This window comes from Emys orbicularis, chromosome 3 (genome assembly GCF_028017835.1).
Source record: "Emys orbicularis isolate rEmyOrb1 chromosome 3, rEmyOrb1.hap1, whole genome shotgun sequence".
Classification (NCBI taxonomy): domain Eukaryota; kingdom Metazoa; phylum Chordata; order Testudines; family Emydidae; genus Emys; species Emys orbicularis.
The window spans coordinates 145,159,288-145,178,090 of NC_088685.1; positions in this window are offsets into that span (position 1 = coordinate 145,159,288).

Sequence of the window (18,803 nt, forward strand, 5' to 3'; positions counted from 1 at the left end):
TCAACTCTTAAAAAAACCAATAACCTGGTTTAAATGTCTGTGCACCCAGTCACCAAAAACTTCAAGAGTTATAGCTAAAAATATTTATTTAAAAGTATATCAGATACAGAGATCAAAGATCCTTATACTTTAGGTTCATATTATTACAAAACTATTTTAAAGCTGTTCTATTGTAAATTTTAAAGAGATAAAAGACAAGATAATTTTAAAAAGCAGCTCACTTTGCACTTGCTGGCCCAGACCCTGCACTGTGGCCTGGATGCTTTGTGCTGCATTGCCAGTGCAAAGCCACTCCAGAGTTCGCATAACTGGCCAAAGGAGGATCCCCAAGGGTAGGGCGATCCTTCAGTGACATAGAGCCAGTGTAACTGCCCCTACACTTTCCCTCTCTCTGCCCTGTTGTTTGTGCAAAGGGTGTGGATGGAAACTATGACCAGACAGTCCCTAGCTGGTGTAATTTAGAGCAGTTTTCCAGCTGCTCCAATTTATGCCAAGGTACCAGACCAGCACAGAAGCAGCCTGGGATTGGAGGGAGTGCAAAGGTCACCTTTGCACACACTGCCCTCATCCTGTGTTGTGTGCATGCCCCTCAGCTGTAGCCCAGCATCTGAGCTCGGACTGAACCTTATTCAGATTCCTTTGTAAAATGCAGATGATACTACTTCTTGTTTTACATGACAATTCTATTAGCAGAAATAGCTCACATGGTCTATGGTGCATTATCAAATTCTTGGTTAAGAACATAGCAAAAGTACCTATACTTGGAGGTCAAAACAATTTGTGGGTAAGGCCAGCTGGGTGGCCTTCCTGCACATTATATTCTATTTCGATTGTTACACACCATCTGTCTCCGTTGGAGTGGTTAGGGCCCTGCAATCGGGTAAATCCAAACTAAAGGGAAACCGTCAATTCAGGAAATTACTCTTCTGTCTGAAATTTTGTAGCTAGTAACAAGCAACGACTGAGATTACTGTAACAGAAAGAAATGAGAGGGGGGGGGGAAAGTGTTTCTATACTTTGTGCATATGATAGCCAATTTCAGTTAGTCCTCCCCGCGTTGTTTGTAGGCATGTTCTGCATAGCAACAGGGGAGAGACAAAATAGGATTATGCAATGGTAAATCCATAACAACTGGCAGGGGGATTCAGGGGCTTGTGTGGTATTCAACACTACTTGAATCTCCTTTCTTAAAATATGACTAGATTTCAACTTGACAATGTCCCTATAAGGAAAAATGGTGTGATCATTCCTCTGAAGGCATTGCCAGCAGCCTCCCCATTTCACCTTTCTCAGTAAGTGTGTTTGAAGTCTTGCAAATACCTTTGCTCTTTTGCTTTGGTGCCTGGAAGAAGGATGTGTAATCTCGACAGCCTCCAGTGGGAAAGAGAAGTCCACTACAAAATAGAGGAAACTTGTTAGTGAAGCTCTGTGAGCGAAGGACAAGCTTGAAATCTCAACAAGTCAAATTAGGTTGAAATTTGGATTTCTTGCAAGACTGGGGAACATTCCACTCAGTGACTAAAAGGGCTGCTATGTTTCGTATGAAAACATTGTTGCCTAATTCTGTTAACCAAGACTATTTGAAGGCACTAGCTACCATCTATAACAAATCTAACAGGAGCCTCCTTTGGCAAAGGAAGGCAATAACTGTATTTGAGACCATCAGCCAAGCTTGTAAATTAAATACTGTAGCAAAAAAAAAATAAAAAGTGTCCCAGAGAAAACGTCTGAACCTTTTGGGTGCTGTGATTTGTAAAGATATAAAAAAAGGGATTGGCTATGGAATGAAAGGAAATGGGAAATATTTCCACTGAGAGTTTCAGGAACTATCCTAAACGAAGCCTGTGGATCAAGAGTTATTCGTTGTTTTTTGAGGGTTTTTTATTAATCCAAGAACTCTTGTTTTGTAGGTTTCAGCATGGTAGCCGTGTTAGTCTGTATCAGCAAAAACAACCAGGAGTCCTTGTGGCACCTTAGAGACTAACAAATTTATTTGGGCATAAGCTTTCGTAGGCTAAAACCCACTTCATCAGATGCATGGAGTGGAAAATACAGTAGCAGGTGTGTATATATACACTGTGTATATATACTTGTTTTGTAAATACCTTTACTGCATTTGTGTCACTCACGTTGAGTTTTTCCTCTTTTCTGGCAATTTACTAAATCCTTTGACTCTGTTTGCTAAATGAAAAGCCATGCTTCTAGATTAACTAGGTGGGTTTTCAGCACCATAATTTAATTTTAATCCATCATTCTAAAATCAAATTGGCAGGTTGTAACTTTCCAGTGTTCTAATGTCAGACCAGGGCCCCATCCTGCTCGTCTTGAACTGAATGTAAACGAAAAACAAAAACAAAAATCTCTAATGACTTCAATAGGAGCAGAATGCAGTATTGCCAAAAAATCATTGCCCGGTGCTCAAAAAATCATGAGTCAGACTTGAAAAGTTTGTGAGATTGGCTCAAAAATAATGAGATTTTAAAACCTTTTAAAGGTGGGGGTTCATTTTGTCTGCCTCTGGTTGTTGAGCCTTTAGGATTCGTGTTTTCAAGTTTTTCTTCACAACTTTGAAGGCTGAAAACTAACTAAGTGGAGATTCTTATGTAATCGCATGAATCCTGGATCTGGGGCTTTAAGAAAACACTAAATATCACCAGATTGACAGTTGGCAACAGTCCTACATATGTTTTGTTCATTTGTAAGCATTTTTTGCTATTTTAAACACTTTTCAAACAGACAATGACTAGATGGTTCCAGGATAGGGAATAATGACCTTTCACCATTGGATCAGTGGTCTGAATCTGACCAAAGAGCATTGATAATTGTGGGGAACTGGCAAGCTTGCAGAACTGGTAAGTGATCTTTTGTCCAAAGGTGAATATTGAATCTACATCTTAGGCGCAGTCTGTGCACACACAAATTGCACTTATTTAACTGGGGGGGGTCACACTTTGTTCCTTGCTCATTGCACACACCAGGGTCTCTTTGCATTCCTCCATTCCTCCCTACAAGCTACCTTTATACCACTCTCCCATCCCCATGGGCAGGGGGTATAAAAGGCCAGGGGAGGCTAAGCCTCCCCAAATAAGGAGGGGGCAAAGATGTGTGGGTGGAGGGGAGCCTCGGGGGAGGGGTGAAGAGGTGCGAGTGGCAGGCGGGGTGGTTTACATGCCCCAATCCTAAAAAAAAAAAAAAAATTATTTGAATTACCACATACCAATTTCTCCTTTTTGTGCACATTTATATAGGCTTTAACGTAAGTATTTTTGGACACTATATATCAAAATAAATGCTAAAGGAAGCCTAACGTTCAATTTTAACATCCTTTTTAAACATCTCAAGTTTTTAGACATTGCATCAAAAAGAAATGCAACGAATAAGCCATTATTATCATTTGTCTTTCATTTTACTAAATTTGAAGATCCTGCTCATCCTTACCTGGATTATTGTTGAATATGAGCCAATGTTCACTTGGCTTTCCTTTTTGCAACACTTAAATAAAGAAAAAACAAATGTTTTTCGTTTAGTAGCCATGGAGAAAATGAAAAACGTGCCAAGGGTGTGATTGCTACAGAACATAGTTGCTTTATGTCAAGGGAGATATTAGCTTCAATTGAAGGTCTGGTTCTGCATTGAGGTTCGTCCTGGATTTGGTTTTTAATGGTGATCAGGGCAGAAAAACCAGCTTCACAAAGGTACATAATGCTGAGGGCATCCAGAATGTCAAGAGCTCTGTCTGATATCACACCTCCTCTCTCCTTTTCAACTAAAAGTCACTGAATTCAAGCTTGAGCCACCATCAGAAGACAGTTCAGTCAACTTTTCCTTGTCCTTTGCCAAGAAGCAATCTGGCAGGGTGTCTTCTATTGAAAAGGAGTCCCTGATCCAATTCTCATTTGTTACACTGTCTGGAAAGTACTCATTAAACTTGGTGACCAAATTCAGGTACTGTTCTTTCATGTCAGCAATGAGGTCAGAATGAATTTTCAATATGGAAAATTTTCCAAGTTTGGGAGTGATTGGCAATTTCTCTTTTCTTTTTCTTGTGCTATAAACTGCAGTTTCTTTATCGTTGCCTTTGTGTTAAAAGGCATAGTTTTCAGCCCTGTAACTCCATTTCATGGAGATGTGTGAACAAGTCAGCTAGATAAGCTAGTCTTGACAGGCTTAATTCATCCACAAAGCAATCAGCACACTCAAAATTAATTAAGGAAAAAACGTACTTCAGAATGGAGTTCAGAGACCCGACATCTTACCACGCGATAGCAGTTTTGTATGGAGAAGGTGTTGGTGTTCACTTCTTGTTTCAGTGCACAAAACAAGTGTGAGTTCAGTGCTTGTGCTTTAATAAAATTAAACACCTTTACAGCCTGATGGAGAACGACTTTCAGATCAACAGGCATTCATAGGTGCTGTAACTAGGGTTGCTGGGGGTGCTCCTGCACCCCCTGACTTGAAGTGGTTTCCATTATATACAGGGTTTACAGTTTGGTTCAGTGGCTCTTAGCACCCCCACTATAAAAATTGTTCCTGCACCCCTGCAGGCATTTGCTGACAACTAGTGCCTCATGATTATGCACTGAGTCAACTTAGCATAAAGAGCCACTATTTTAATTTTTGCCAAAACACCACCGAATTTCCTGGTCATTGCACTGGTTCACATTCTTCATCACTCAAAGTAAATCCAAATGAAGAGCTGAGATCATACCGTCTAACAATCTTGCACTGTTTATTACTTGTAGCAGGAAGTCTACCAGCAGTGCCAGGACTGATGCAATCTGCATGCATAGAGAAATAGGAAGTCTGAGAATGTGAGAAAAACAGAAAAAGGTTTGGAACTAACGCCCATGAGCTACTTGCATTCAGTGTAATAGACAGTGAATTCACAGAATAAAAGTTCTGAAAAATGAAGGAATCTACACAGTAAAGACCAGAGGAAGAAAGTAACAAAATCTGTCCGTGTAGAAAATAGCAGCATTGTTCTGAAGAACCCCATAAATACATACTAACTATAGCTGGCCTGAAAAAGAAGAATGCAAGCAGAAACTGGCCAATGTGGCTTCCTAATGACTGTCTCAAAGATCTGAGGTTTTAAAAATAAAATAATAAATGAAAAGAGGAGAGACAGCTATACAAGTATGCATATGGAAAAAGTAAGGACTGAGTTAATGCTAGCCAAGAGGGCAGTAGGGAATAATAAAGAACTTTCATTAAAGCTTGTCTGGAAATAGTAGACGGACAAAAAAAAGTTTGGTTTTTTTTCTATTTGTTTTCATTTTCTGTCCAGTCCCCTACAGCTGACTGGCAAATTGCCACTGAAAATTATTTGATGAACACTCAGATGCTTTTCAACAGTGTCATTTAAAAAAAAATCACATTTTCCAACCAGCTCTAGCTTTTATAGAAATATAACAGGGAGAAAGAAAAACTAGAGAAAGTAGTTCAGTAAATAAGGAAATAAGGTGTGTGTGGGGGGGGGATGGGGGGGGAATATGACATGACATTTAAATTACTTGCTGAAGTCACACAGCAAACCGGAGGCAGAGCCTGGAATAAAACCCATTAATCCTGTCTCCTGTTCCACACTTCTAGATCATACCTTTTCCAGGACTGGGCATGAGTCCACCGATAAGGGAAGGTGAAAGGACAACTTGTAGTTGCTGCAACATCCTTAGACACAATTGTATGTGGTACACTTTCTGTATTTTTATATTTAGTTAACCTCTGTGTGACCTTGAAAGAAATTTAATATGGTAAGGGAATTTCTTTTCCAGCCTATGGCACTAAATCTAAATGCCATTCTTACTTGTTTAATAAATAATGTAGTGAGCATACCCATAGCAGCTGATGCTGTTTACGTATATTAAAACAAATTGCATTAGCAAGCCACATGGGGATCCTGCCATCAGGGAGTTGTGGGGCTAGTTTTTATATTCATTTTATAGTTCACTATCTGGCCCTTACTATTTTTGTCCTATCAGTTGGGGGAAAGTACAAATAATAAATAGAGAAGGCTCTATTGAGAAGTTCTGCTTAAAAATCAAAAGCATTTTTGACCCACAGTCTTCATCTCACAGCTCCATCAATCTGGGTGAAATCCTCTGCGTGTTCGAAGAGGGGGAATTCATTAGTGCAAAAATGAAACAATGAGGAAATAATTAATGTTATTCCATCTTTCACTAGACTCCCTCTCCCAGCAAAAGTTAAGTTCTCCTGAAGCACTGAAATATTTTGACCATAAAATAAATGTCATTGTCACTGTCTGGCTACATGAACTGCACAACTATTTCAAATGTATTCTCAGTGCCTCAAATGTGCTTTTAACACCCTAATTTCATTTTTTGTTATTGTTGAAAGCGCTCTGTAAATTGAAAGCCAGGAGAAACTTAAAGCAGCAGTAAACTATTATTTTATAAGTCTGACATGCACTTCCTCATCTCTGAGCCAATTTGCTGGTGAATAATGGCCCTGTGGCATACCTACAATGTCAAAATAAGACAGCCATTAGCAATAAATGACTCCTCCATGATAGAGCAACACCATTACGAAGAGCCACCCATATCAACTAATGAAGTAAAATGAGGAAACTTCTTATTTACTGTGAACTGGTTGATCAGTGTCGCTCAGAAGAGGCCACTTGCAGCCCACCAACTCTACTGGCTCAGTCTGGCACATTGTGAAATGTTCCGGTGCAGAGATGAGCAGCTATTCTTCCACAGAGCGGCCAAAGATGCAAACATTCTTTTCCACTTACTCCTTTTATTGCTATATGTAGAGCTGAGCAGAAGCAGAAGGTGATGAGCCCATCACAAACCAGATAAAATGTGTAAAGGCCTTTATGGTTTGGTCAGGAGAATCTTATTTAGCCTCTCTTTTCATGCATTACCCTTATACTAGAGATTGGCTGGGATGTTCCAGCTGAGAGTCCTTAGATTTGTACGTCTGGGGAAGAGACTTCTCGGTGCAGGGCCCTTTGCTCCACTTTCCAAATGTAGCCATTGTGTCTCACAAGCAAGATATTCTCCTAGCAGGAGGACAAACAGCCTCCTCCAGGACCAACCCCAATATTACTGTGTTGATGGGCCAACACAGGACAAATGTGCCTTAAGCAGCCATTCCCCTCCTGTCCAAAATCCTCATGTGACACTTCTGTGATGAGCTGTTCTAAGGTGTGAATTGTGAATGCTAAATTGTATTATACTGTTCAGTCATGAGGTGGCTCTGTGTAAAATACCTTATTTAAACTAAACTCACCAACACCTGGCAGAGCATTAAAGAATATGATGAACACATCTGTGTATAAACAAGCTCTGTAGCCAATCCATATCTGGTACAGAAGCACATGACATAGTGTTAGGAGTAAACTAAGAACAGAAACAGAAGCAAAACAGCAACACAGGTTACAGACAGAAGGAACACCGCAACAAAGGTGGCAGGATCTCATCAATATGTCACTCTTCAGTGCTCCAGAGAACTTCAGCTTTGACAAACTTTCACAATGGGCAGACTAGAAGTATTTAGCAAGATTTTGAATTACAAACAAACTCTACAAAGAAACTAGAGATACACAGGTATATTCTTTATGCTGTGGGGAAGCAAGCAGAGCATATCTTTAAATCCTTTGACTTTACTGAAGACAGTCACAAAGAAGACTATTAAAGGGTTCTGGCTATGTTTGCTGCATACTTTCTACCTTAGAGAAATGTGATTTTATGAAAGAGCATGTTTTCACCAGAGAATTCAAGAATTGGGGAAATGTTTAATGTTTTATAAGAGCTCTGCATACATTGGCTGAAAACTGATTTTGGGAATGCACAACGTGAAAATATCAGACAGAGGCTGGTTATTGGGTTAACAGATTAAACATTTTTCAGAGCAACTACAACTGAAAAGAGATTTAATCCTAGCTACAGCTATACAGAAAGCAAAGCAGTCTGAGCTGGTGAGAGAGCAAAACAAAGAGCAACTTGCAAAACTTGAAAAACAAGTAGCTATCTTAGAAGTTGTTAACAGATGCAGCACGTGTGCTAAAAGACCTCCGAGGCAAGGAGAGAGAACTCCCAGGCTAAGGGGCCAAATTCCAGCCTCCATGCACAAGGTGCGGGGAAAAGTCCCAAGACATGATGCATGTCCAGCCAGAGGCACATGGTGTAATAAATGCATGAACTGTAGGCATTTTGCAGCTGTTTGCTACACCAAAGCAGTCAGGGAGTTGATTTATATTACAGACAATCAAGATCTGTTGTTTCTGGGATCTATGACTTGTGATGACATAGAGCCTTCCTGGGGAGTGAAACTGAATATTCATGGCAAGACTATAGGGTTACCATATTTAAAAATTAAAAAAAGAGGACACTCCACGGGGCCCTGGCCCCGGCCCCGCCCCTGCCCCAACTCCGCCCCTTCTCCAAAGTCCCCGCCCCAACTCTGCCCCCTCCCCTGAGCGCCCCGCATTCCCCCTCCTCCCTCCCAGCCACGCGAAACAGCTGCCCGAGCACTACCGGCTTCACGGTTTGCCGGGCAGCCCCCAGAACTCCAGACCCTGCGCCCCCGGCCGGGCATAGAGTCTGGAGGTCTGGGGGCTGCCCGGCAAACCGTGAAGCCGGTAGCGCTCGGGCAGCTTGGCTCTTCAGCTGCACAGAGCTGAGGTGTCTGGGGGGAGCAGCAGCAGCAGCCGCCACCACGGGGGAATCCGCCTGCAGCTCACAGCCTGCCGGAGCCGCTCTAAGGTAAGCAGGGGACTAGTATTTTCCTGGACATGTTCGGCTTTTTGTCAATTCCCCCTGGACGGGGATTTGAGGACCAAAAAGCCGGACATGTCCGGGAAAATCCGGACGTATGGTAACCCTACTATTTACTTTAAAATTGACTCAGGAGCTGATGTCACCCTCATCTCAGGAGGGACTTACAATTACCTTCAACCCCTTCCAGAGCTGAAGTCACCTGACAGCTCTGACTAGCCCTGGAGGTATTCTGAACTGCATGAGCCAGTTCACTACAGAAACAACTTACAAAGACACAAGCTTCAGAGGGGATGTGATCAAAGACCAGCAACCTTCTCAGTTGCAGTGTGGCAGCCATGAATGGCCTACTACCGGGCCAGTCTTAGGGGAAATGGTGCCCTGGGCGAACTTGTATTTTGGTGGGCCTGGTGCTCCCCTCCTCCCCCCCCCCCTCCATTGCCTCTGGCGCCTATGGGCTCCTAAGGCTCCCCACCCTCCCTTCACCCCTAACCCCCTGCACTGTCTTCTGCACCCCTAATCCCTGCACCCACTCCATCCCTAACCCCTGCATCCCCCTCCTGTGCCCACATGGGGAAACTGACCTGGATGCATGGAGCAGCTGGCATTGCTGCTCCCCCTCCAAACACTGCTCCTCTGTGTACCCCTAGGGGGCTATGGGGGGGAGGGGGAGCGAGAAGCAACATCAGGTCACTTTCCCCATCTGGGCTGCGTAAGGAGAGGGCACGAGAGCAGCAGCTCCTGATGCCCCACAGCACAGCCCAGGTGGGGAAAGTGACCTGGATGCAGGGAGCCCTGGTGTTGTGGGGACTGCGTGAGGGAGACTGTGTGTTGGTGGAATGTGTGAGAGTGTGTGTGCTGGGGAGTGTGTGTCTCGCGGGAGTGTGTGTCAGACTGTGTGCATGTGAGAGAGTGTGTGTCTGTGTGAGTGTGTGTGTATGTAAGAGACTGTGTGTGTGTTGGGGGAGTGTGTGTGTGTTGAGGGGAGTGTGTGTGCACGCCTGATTGAGAGTGTCACCTCACTGTCTCTTTAAGCAAGCACTCAGGATCAGGAGCTTGAAGGCTTGTTCAGACACAAGCAGCTGCTGGCAGAGACCCAGAGAGGCAGCAGCACAGACAGGTTCCCCCCTGTCCCGCCTCCTCAGCTCAGCGGAGACTTGGTACACAGGTGGGGGGAGGAGGACACCCTACCGTCAGGGCCCCCACCCGCTCTGCACAGCAGACAGGATGCTCGCGGTCCCGAGCAGCATGGCCAGGGGAGACTTGGGGGGGCAGAAGCAGTGGTGGCTGCAGACAGCAGTGGAGCAGGTGGGAGGAAGGGCGCCCCTGCTCTGAAGGAGTCACCTGGCTGGTCGTCCAACTGCCCCCTTGCAGCTCTGGTCCCTCTGCCCTCTCCAGATGCTGTTGCTTGCCTGCCTGGCTGCCTCTTGTCAGTCCAGCTGGCTCTCGGCAGGTCAGGTGGGACTCAGATACCAAACCCTGCGCATGGTGCCCTCTTTGGCAGGATTCTCTGGGCTACCGCCCAGGTCACTGCCTGAGCCACCCACCCCCATGGCCAGCCCTGGCCTACTGAGAAAGGTGGAAGAACTCAATGGAAGATTTGATGATATTGGACTTTTGAAAGGAGATCCAGTACAAATCAACTTGAAATGATGCTGAACCATACAGTGTACAAAACACTTCTACTAGAGAGACTTCGGAAGAGACTAGCTTCAGATTTATGCAGGTTCAGAGGACATCATTACCTAGTCATAGTGGACTATTTTTCCAGGTATTTAGATGTACTTGAAAGGCACAGTATGTTGCAGTGTTATTGAGAAAAAGAAGTGCACTTTTGCTCACTTCAGTATTACAGAACAACTAGTGACAGACAGTGGACCACAATTCACTTCAAGAGAACTTTTCATTCCAAATGAGATATGATTTTGATCCTATTATGAGCAGCCCACGTTAACCACAAGTGAATGGAGAGGGTAAGAGATCTGTACAGACAGCCAAGAAAATCTTATAGTACGAAGATCCATTCCTTGCTCTTTAGAGTTACAGATAAACACCGATAATAGCTACTGGATATAGTCCAACAGAACTCCTGATTGGAAGATAATTCAGAACTACTGTTCTGAATTTGGACTGCCAGTGATGCCTTGCTTGGGCAGAAGTCAGAGAATTTCATCCCCGCCCTCTAAAGTCTCCAAGGTGCCACCTGCACTATGGGGTTGAATGTCTCCTGGCCACCAGAACCTCTGGAGCAGATAGGTGAGTACAGTGGAGAGCATACAGGTTCATCTACCGAGGCTGAAAGACAAGTTCCAACTGTCACAGCAAACCAGATAGCCTTTGGTGAATAGACCTTGCCACGTCCTGCATAAAGTCCATGTCTCACGTATAGATACAAAAATGTCTTTGCACTGAGATCTATCAAACCTGTGTATTACCTGTATTGCTTTAGGGATCAGAAACCTGGACCCTCTTACAGGCAGACTTGGTGTGGCTAGAGGCATTTCATATGCGCTCTCAGTGCCAAATCCTGAGCATAATGTGGATTGACTTTGTGCAAAATCTGGCCTTCCTTCAGTCACAGAGATCTGGCCTTCCTTCAGTCACTCATTATATTCCAAAGAGGCATTGCACACTCTTCAGCCATGTCACCAGGATGGACAAAAACACCCCAGCACACTGCTCTCAAACTCTCCATCAACATGTAAAGGGGTGGACACCATGACCCTACCTGGCATTGCCCACGGCACCGCCCTAGAGATGCATGGATTTGCAGAACTGAGTCAGATCTGGAAACTTCACTACACAATGTTTGGTGCGACGCCATCCACTGTGATCACTCTGAATGGTGCGATGGTCACCCACAGGCTATGCAGGTTTGATGATGCTGATAGTGGGGAATTAAAGGCACTCTGCTCATTGAAGGATTGGGCTCTCCGAGATGATGATGATGATTGATGATGATACAGAAAGGTTGAAGGAGTTTCAAAGTCTTTCTCGTGTCAAAGCTCAGAGAATGGGGTTTCTCTCTTAATCAGACGTAGAAAAAGATCTCTCTGAGGAGGTAGAGAGGTGCTGTGGTGAGTATTCAAATACAATAGCAGATTTCACAGAGGGCAGTTTTAATATTTTAAACCTTTGTCCTGTGCTTTCCCCTCTAGTAGATGGACTCCACACAGTCAATGTGCATCTCTGGGTTCACTATTCCAGTACCCTAGAACAATGTATTTTTAACAACCATTCTGAACAGATCTGCTTCCCCAAAGGTCCACGTTTTCTGAGTAAGCCACCTATGACTGCTCATTATAGTACCAGCTGTTGTTGTGTTATCATTATTATTTCTGTTGTAGTAGAACAGGGATTAAGGTCCCATTGTACTAAGCACTGTACAAATAACACAAAGACAGTCCCTAACCCAGTAAGTTTGCATCCAAATGATGGTCCCTACCCTGTAGAGGTTAACTTCTAAGTGTCAGACAAGAGACAGCAGGTGGCTATAACAACCTGGGGAGAACAAGCTAACAATGAGATGATTATGATCAGCATCATTTATAATGCCATAAAGTCAAATGCTGCCGTCCTTACTGTCTCACTAGTATCAATGGGACCTTTGCCTGAATAAAGGCAAGGGGTTTGATTTTTCGCTCCCTACTCAGTCCATTCTCCCATGGCAGTTTTGTCTGAATAAGGACTGCCTGGTTTGCCCCATTTTCATTTTAATTAATTAGCACTACAGAGCCAGTAGAGGGAGAACATGGGTACAAGACGTTGGTTTTACCGGTGTTCTATATATACAATATCAGTCTGGGCTTTTGTTTTCATTTCATGCTGAAGCAATGAGTTTTTTTAAGAGTTATTAGATCATAAAAATATAGATGATCCTCCCTCCCTCAGATTTTAACAGCTTTAATGTAAGTCACATTTTTAGATTAAGCCACACAGGCAGATGACATGAAACTAAGCCATGAGGTTAAGACACAGACGCAGCTGTTTTACAGGACTAATGGGCTCAGAAGTGGAATATGACATTTATTGACTGTCAGTGTAAGGTGATGCTCTTGCGCTGAAATAATGCCCAAGGTAAGTATAGTTTTAAATGGTACTGAATTAGTTACTACAGCAGAGGGAAAAGATCTGGGTGTATCAATAGCTCCAACATCCGAATTCTCACACTAGTGTGCAGCAACAGTGAAGAAAGTTGATAAGCTACTGGTTTGTGTTAAGAGGGGTATATTGTTTATTTCTAAGGATATTGTGCTACCACTTAATAAAGCACTGGTTAGACCCCATTAAAAGTAGTGTCCAGTTTCAGTCACCTTATTGGGAAAGAGTTGTAGTTAAATGGGAGACACTATGGAATAAGGACAGTTACAATGATATTACATCTAATTCATTTTTTGAAATTGACTAGGTTTCAGGTTAGTAATGTTCCTTTGAACTAACTAGCAGGTCTATAAATTGTATTTGGGTTTTGGTACTTCCCTCTGCAAATGAGAGATAGGAGAGGTTGGTGCTTACTGGACTACAGTAAGTCAGGAGATAGCAGCAGGACCCAGTCCACTTTACTGCATCTATAACAACTGCTTTTAATTAGCCTTATGTTATTGTCTATCAGTTAAAAATAATTGTTGGCCACTTTTGGCCAGGCTGGAGTTGAAGTGTATATACTAAAAACTCCTACAGAATGGTGATTTTACAAGTTTCATTATTTGTTATACTAGTATATATGCATCATTCTTGTGTAACTGAGCATAGAGACAGTAAAAAGGGATTATTAATTTAGACACATTAATTTGACTGAATAATTAACACACAAAAGCACCTGAGTCCTGGCTTGAATAGATACATATCCTGAAGGCTTAGAGTTGTTGTAGAGAAGCTGACACAAAGTAAAAGGCAGGCATGGCCAAACGTAATCCACGGACTTCAACAACGCAGTTATCATCCACCATCATCTGTCTTAAATTGGTATGCCCTGTGGAAACTGCACATCCCAGCATGCAATGTTCTGTCTTGATCTAGGCCATGGGATATCCCATTGTATGCTACATACTGCGGTCTCTATAGGCTGCACTTCTGAAGGCGGCTTCAGTCTGATCCATTTTAGGCAAATTGGCAATACAGCCTCCTCCCTTGCCGAAAGTTTTCAGCATCCTTGGCATAAGGTACAAATTCAGTAGATTTGCTTTTGCTAAGTGACCTTCACATTCTTCTTTTGCAGAAAGTCAGTGGCTCTCTCTGTTGCTAGTTTCTTTTCAAACATTTACAAAAGTTGCAACAGCTAAGTCTGATGGAGTTAGTCACTCAGTGAAGTAGGTCAAAACTATCTCCACATTAGTAAGTAGCTAAAATATTGTTGCATGTTCATTCTTTTGGATCTATGTGTCCTGTGTTTTTGAGTGGATGTTGCTGGTACTAATTAGAGATGAAAATTTAAACACATGCCACCTCCATTGCAGATGGGAAGAAGGAAGAAGGAAATAACCCTAGCAGGTGGATTACCCAGTCTACCCACATATCCCTTACAATTCAATGTCAAGTCTTCACAATCTGAATTAATTATCCAAATATGACTGGTTGGGATAGAGTCAAATATTGTTTATCAGCACTTGACACCACTGCTATAAGATGATGGTGTTTGTATGTTTAGGCCTGGGGAATAGACTGCAAGACAAGGACCTTTTTAAAAATAAAAAAATCTATTAGATTAAAAAGGTAATATGATCTAGATTTCCCCGTGGTAGACCCTTCCCCCTCCCCCCCCCAACTTATGCAAAATTACATTTTAAAAAAAAAATGACAATACAACCTTAAGTGGGCAAAGTTTAAAAATCAGAGCCAAGAAGGCACAGTAGTGCAGCAGATGGGGGACTGGAAAGGGCATCAGAGCTGGATATTCTCCAGCTCTGATTTGCCACTGACTCTCTGTGCCACCTTGGGAAATCCATTAAACACAGTTTACCTCCTTTTCCCCATCTGTAATAATAGTGTTCATCCACATTTGTAAAGTGCTTTGATATCTGGATGGAAAGCACTATGTGCAAACTATTCTTACTGTTTAAGCACTAAAACTGGAATGAAATTAGGGGATATTACTGAACAACACAACTGCAGACCTCCATAGCATGTTGTTGTAAACACTGGATAAAGATAGATTTTACTATCCTCTTAGGGCACTAACTTTCCTACCAAAACACCAGTGATCTACCACAACTCCACTTTCCAGACTAGTAAATGTGTTAAACGTAGTGCTGACTTTCTCTTCTGTTAAGATTAATGAGGGTTCTGATTTGTTTACGGTAGTTTCTCAGGCAGACCATCTATCACAAGATTCAGGAGACCTGCGTTCTATTGCCAACTCTAGCAGGGCATATTATAATAGCCATATCACTTAACTTCCTTGTGACTTGCGTTCCCCATCTCTAAAATGTGGATAATGATGTTTACCGACCTTTGTAAAGTACATTGAGATCTATGGATTAAGAGTGCTGTGTAGGTCCTATATTCATATTATTCCAAAGAGTATGCTCATGTTTGGAACTCTTAATACAGGTGTTACTAGTCAGTGGGAGAAGGCATCTAGTATTTTTCCTGAGTCCCCGACAGATTAATCCTAAAAGAAAGTCAGCAATTTTCATTTGTCCCTTGACATGACATGAAAAATCCACGCAGGCCTCTTAAAACCAACTACCAAGGAACAAATGGGAATCCACACAATGATAAATGAACCCTTCTGGGCAAGCATGACAACTGCCTCTGCCCTCGGGCCCTCTCTTATAATTGTTTCCCTGACTCATGGAAAATTTGCGTTCAGGCTGGCCTCAATTCTGTTTCCAGTTACTGCAAAATAAAAGTCAAATAAGAAGCCACAAACCCTTCAGTCCACAGGAAAAAAGCATTAATGGGATCACCACTCCTTTTAACATTCTGAGAAAGTGTTTGTAAAGTAAATTGCTGATGGGCCCAAGTTTAGTGTTTAAAAATCACCACTCTAGTGTGTATTGGTTAAGAAATATGATTCCATCTCTTTGGATTTTCCTTACTATGTGGGTATGATTTAGGCCAGGGGTGTGGGCAAACTACTTCCTAGGGGCTGCATCCAGCCCTTTGGACATTTTAATCTAGCCCTTGAGCTCCCGCCAGGGAGCGGGGTCCAGGGCTTCCCTGCTCCGGTGCTCCAGCTGGGGAGCGGGGTTGGGGGCTTATCCTGCTCCACGCGTACCGTGGCTCCGCATGGCTCCCAGAAGCAGCAGCATGTCCACCCTCCGACTGCACATGCTTCCCAAGTGCCTCCCTCGCAGCTCCCACTGGCAGGGCACGGACAATGGGAGCTGCAGGGGTGGCACCTGCGGACGGGGCAGCACGCAGCACTGCCTGGCCGCACCTCCATGTAGGAGCTGGAGGGGGGACATGCTGCTGCTTCCGGGAGCTGCTTGAGGTAAGCGCCGCCCGGAGCCTGCACCCTGACCCCCCGCCCCAGCCCTGATCCCCCTCCTGCTCTCCGAATTCCTCGGTCCCAGCCCGGAGCACCCTCCTGCACCCCCAACTCCTCATCCCCACCCCAGACCCTGCACCCCCAGCAGGAAACCTCACACACACACACACCTGCACTCCTGCCCCAGCCCAGAGCCCCTTCCCGCACCCAGAACTCCTCATTTCTGGCCCCACCCCCTCCTGCACCCCAACCCCCAGTTTTGCAAGCATTCATGGCCCCCCTCATACAATTTCCATACCCAGATGTGGCCCTCGGGCCAAAAAGTTTGCCTACCCCTGATTTAGGCATATAGCAAACCTCCCATGTGACCACTTTTGAAGGTCAAAACCTCACTTGCATTCCATGGGCGGGACCGAGGGATTCCCATTGTGTCAATTTGTTCTGAAGGCCAGTTTTCTACCATGCTAGGATTCAGACCCATCAGAAGAGGTCACATAATTCTATGTACCCTTAACCCTCCGCCCCACCCCAATATTCTGCAGTAAGATTACTGTAAACTTCAATCTTTTATTGCTATAGAATACAAGTATTGTGGCTGTAATTCTGTTTAAGGACTGAGCTGGATATGCCAGGATAAGGAGGCTCCTTACTCCTTCTCCCACCACCACTGTGCAGTCGTGTAAGAGACTCCTAGAACCTAATCCTCAGTGACCTTCGGCACTTAACTATGCTGTACCTCTGTTTACCATCTGTAGACTGAGGATGAAAACAACTGTGCCTTCCAGAAGTGTTGTGAGGTTTATCTAATGTTTGTAAATTGCTTTGAGATCCTCTGGGGTGAACGACACGAATGATATACAAGTGTAAAATATCTTCATTCTCAGATTTGACACCAATACAAATTTCCAGCAATGTGATATTTTACCAATAGCAGAATGACCCTTGAAAGCCCTGTAACTTGCTGTTGTAATGTTCCTGTTGTTTCTAAGCCTTGTTATTCCTGATTACATTTACTCTTTTTGAATTCCTAATATTATATTTCAGTGATTGGAATGCTGTAGTCTCATCATCACACAGTCAGCTACTGCTTTTTGAGGTGAGTTAGAAAATCAGAGATTCTGTTTTAATAGCAGTTTTTTATTTTTTTGCAACTAATCTTTTTCTCACTGTCTGAGTAATTGAATTTGTTGGTGACCTAGTTCCAGTTATAGAAAAATAGGTTACTCGCTATCCCTGGCTTTTTGTGCCTTGACCTTAAAATGGTTTCAGTAATTAGACTTTTTTTAAAAAATAATTTTTGTAGATGTTAACAACAATTGCTCCTTAGTTTCATTGCATTTCTTATAAAATAATATTTCCATGTAGCTTTGGTAATTCCTTTTTTAGAATCCATAATTCAGAGATAGGGTGATTATTATAACCAGTTGAAAACAGGGTTATAGTGTAGAGTTTAATGGTTGTTATTTCACTTTCTGTCAGGATCCCAACAAGGGCAGTAAGGGCCAAGGGTCAGAGCAAAGGCAAACCTGAGGCTGGGAGTATCAGAGGAATTCATATTTTAATTTGCTCTTCTCTATCACCCTACGTCAACACTGTAGCCTTCTCCCTCTCATCCAATATCTGGGTTTGGATTATTTTACCTTCCTACATTTCTAATCTTTCTAGAACCCTTTGTATTTATTATTTCTCTGTTCTTGCTGGCATTTGCACCTCCTCTCACATTGTGTGCTTTTCTATAAAGTAGTTTTCCCCTGACACCCTGAATATCTGCAAGCAGGACATGGAGTATCATGGGAAACTTTTTCAATTTTTGATCATTTAAAATATCCATCACAGATTTGTATCTTGTTTTCAACACCTATAATGCAGTTCAGGAACCTGGCTGCTGACATGACTTATTCATGAGTTAATTTTATCATTGTATAATTATTAATTATTATTTTGATTCGTTTTACACAGTTTTGTTGAGTCCCTTTGAATGATGACGGACACCAACTTTGAAAGCCAGCACCCATTTCCAGAAAGATCAATTAAAATAACATTGTGCCCTTAGCACAGATCATAAAATGGAGCAGGTATTTAGTTTCCCCCCCCCCTCATAGAAAAGGGTTGACCTCTGCACAGTAAGTTGTTTTCAGACTGCTTCAAAAATAGATCTTTTCACAGAATTTTTCCTTTTCTGGACTTCTCCTATCCTCTCCCCAGTTACAGCTGGAAAAAAAAAAGTGAACAACTCTGGGACCTAAAGACAGAAAATCATCCTAACTAGGTCACAAAACACATTCACAGTCTTCAGGCCAGTGTCAGCAATACAAAATAGTAAGCTATCAAAATACAGAGGCCAAATAACTCCACAATGCCATCTAGTGGCTTCTCTGTGGCAAGTTGTTTTCTTTCTCAGAGGATATGGACAATGTTTACAGAAATTATCAGCTATATAAAACCTCAAGGAAGATTAAATGTCCTGGATGTAACTACAGACAGTAGTAATGAATATGGGGCTACAATTGAAATAGAATTAGGGGGGGAAATAGTAATAAGTGCAATATTTTCCTTTGGTTTCTAAATTTGTCTTATAGCACATAGAGAGACAGGATAGAATGCAAGTCACCGTGAGTCAGAAGGATATA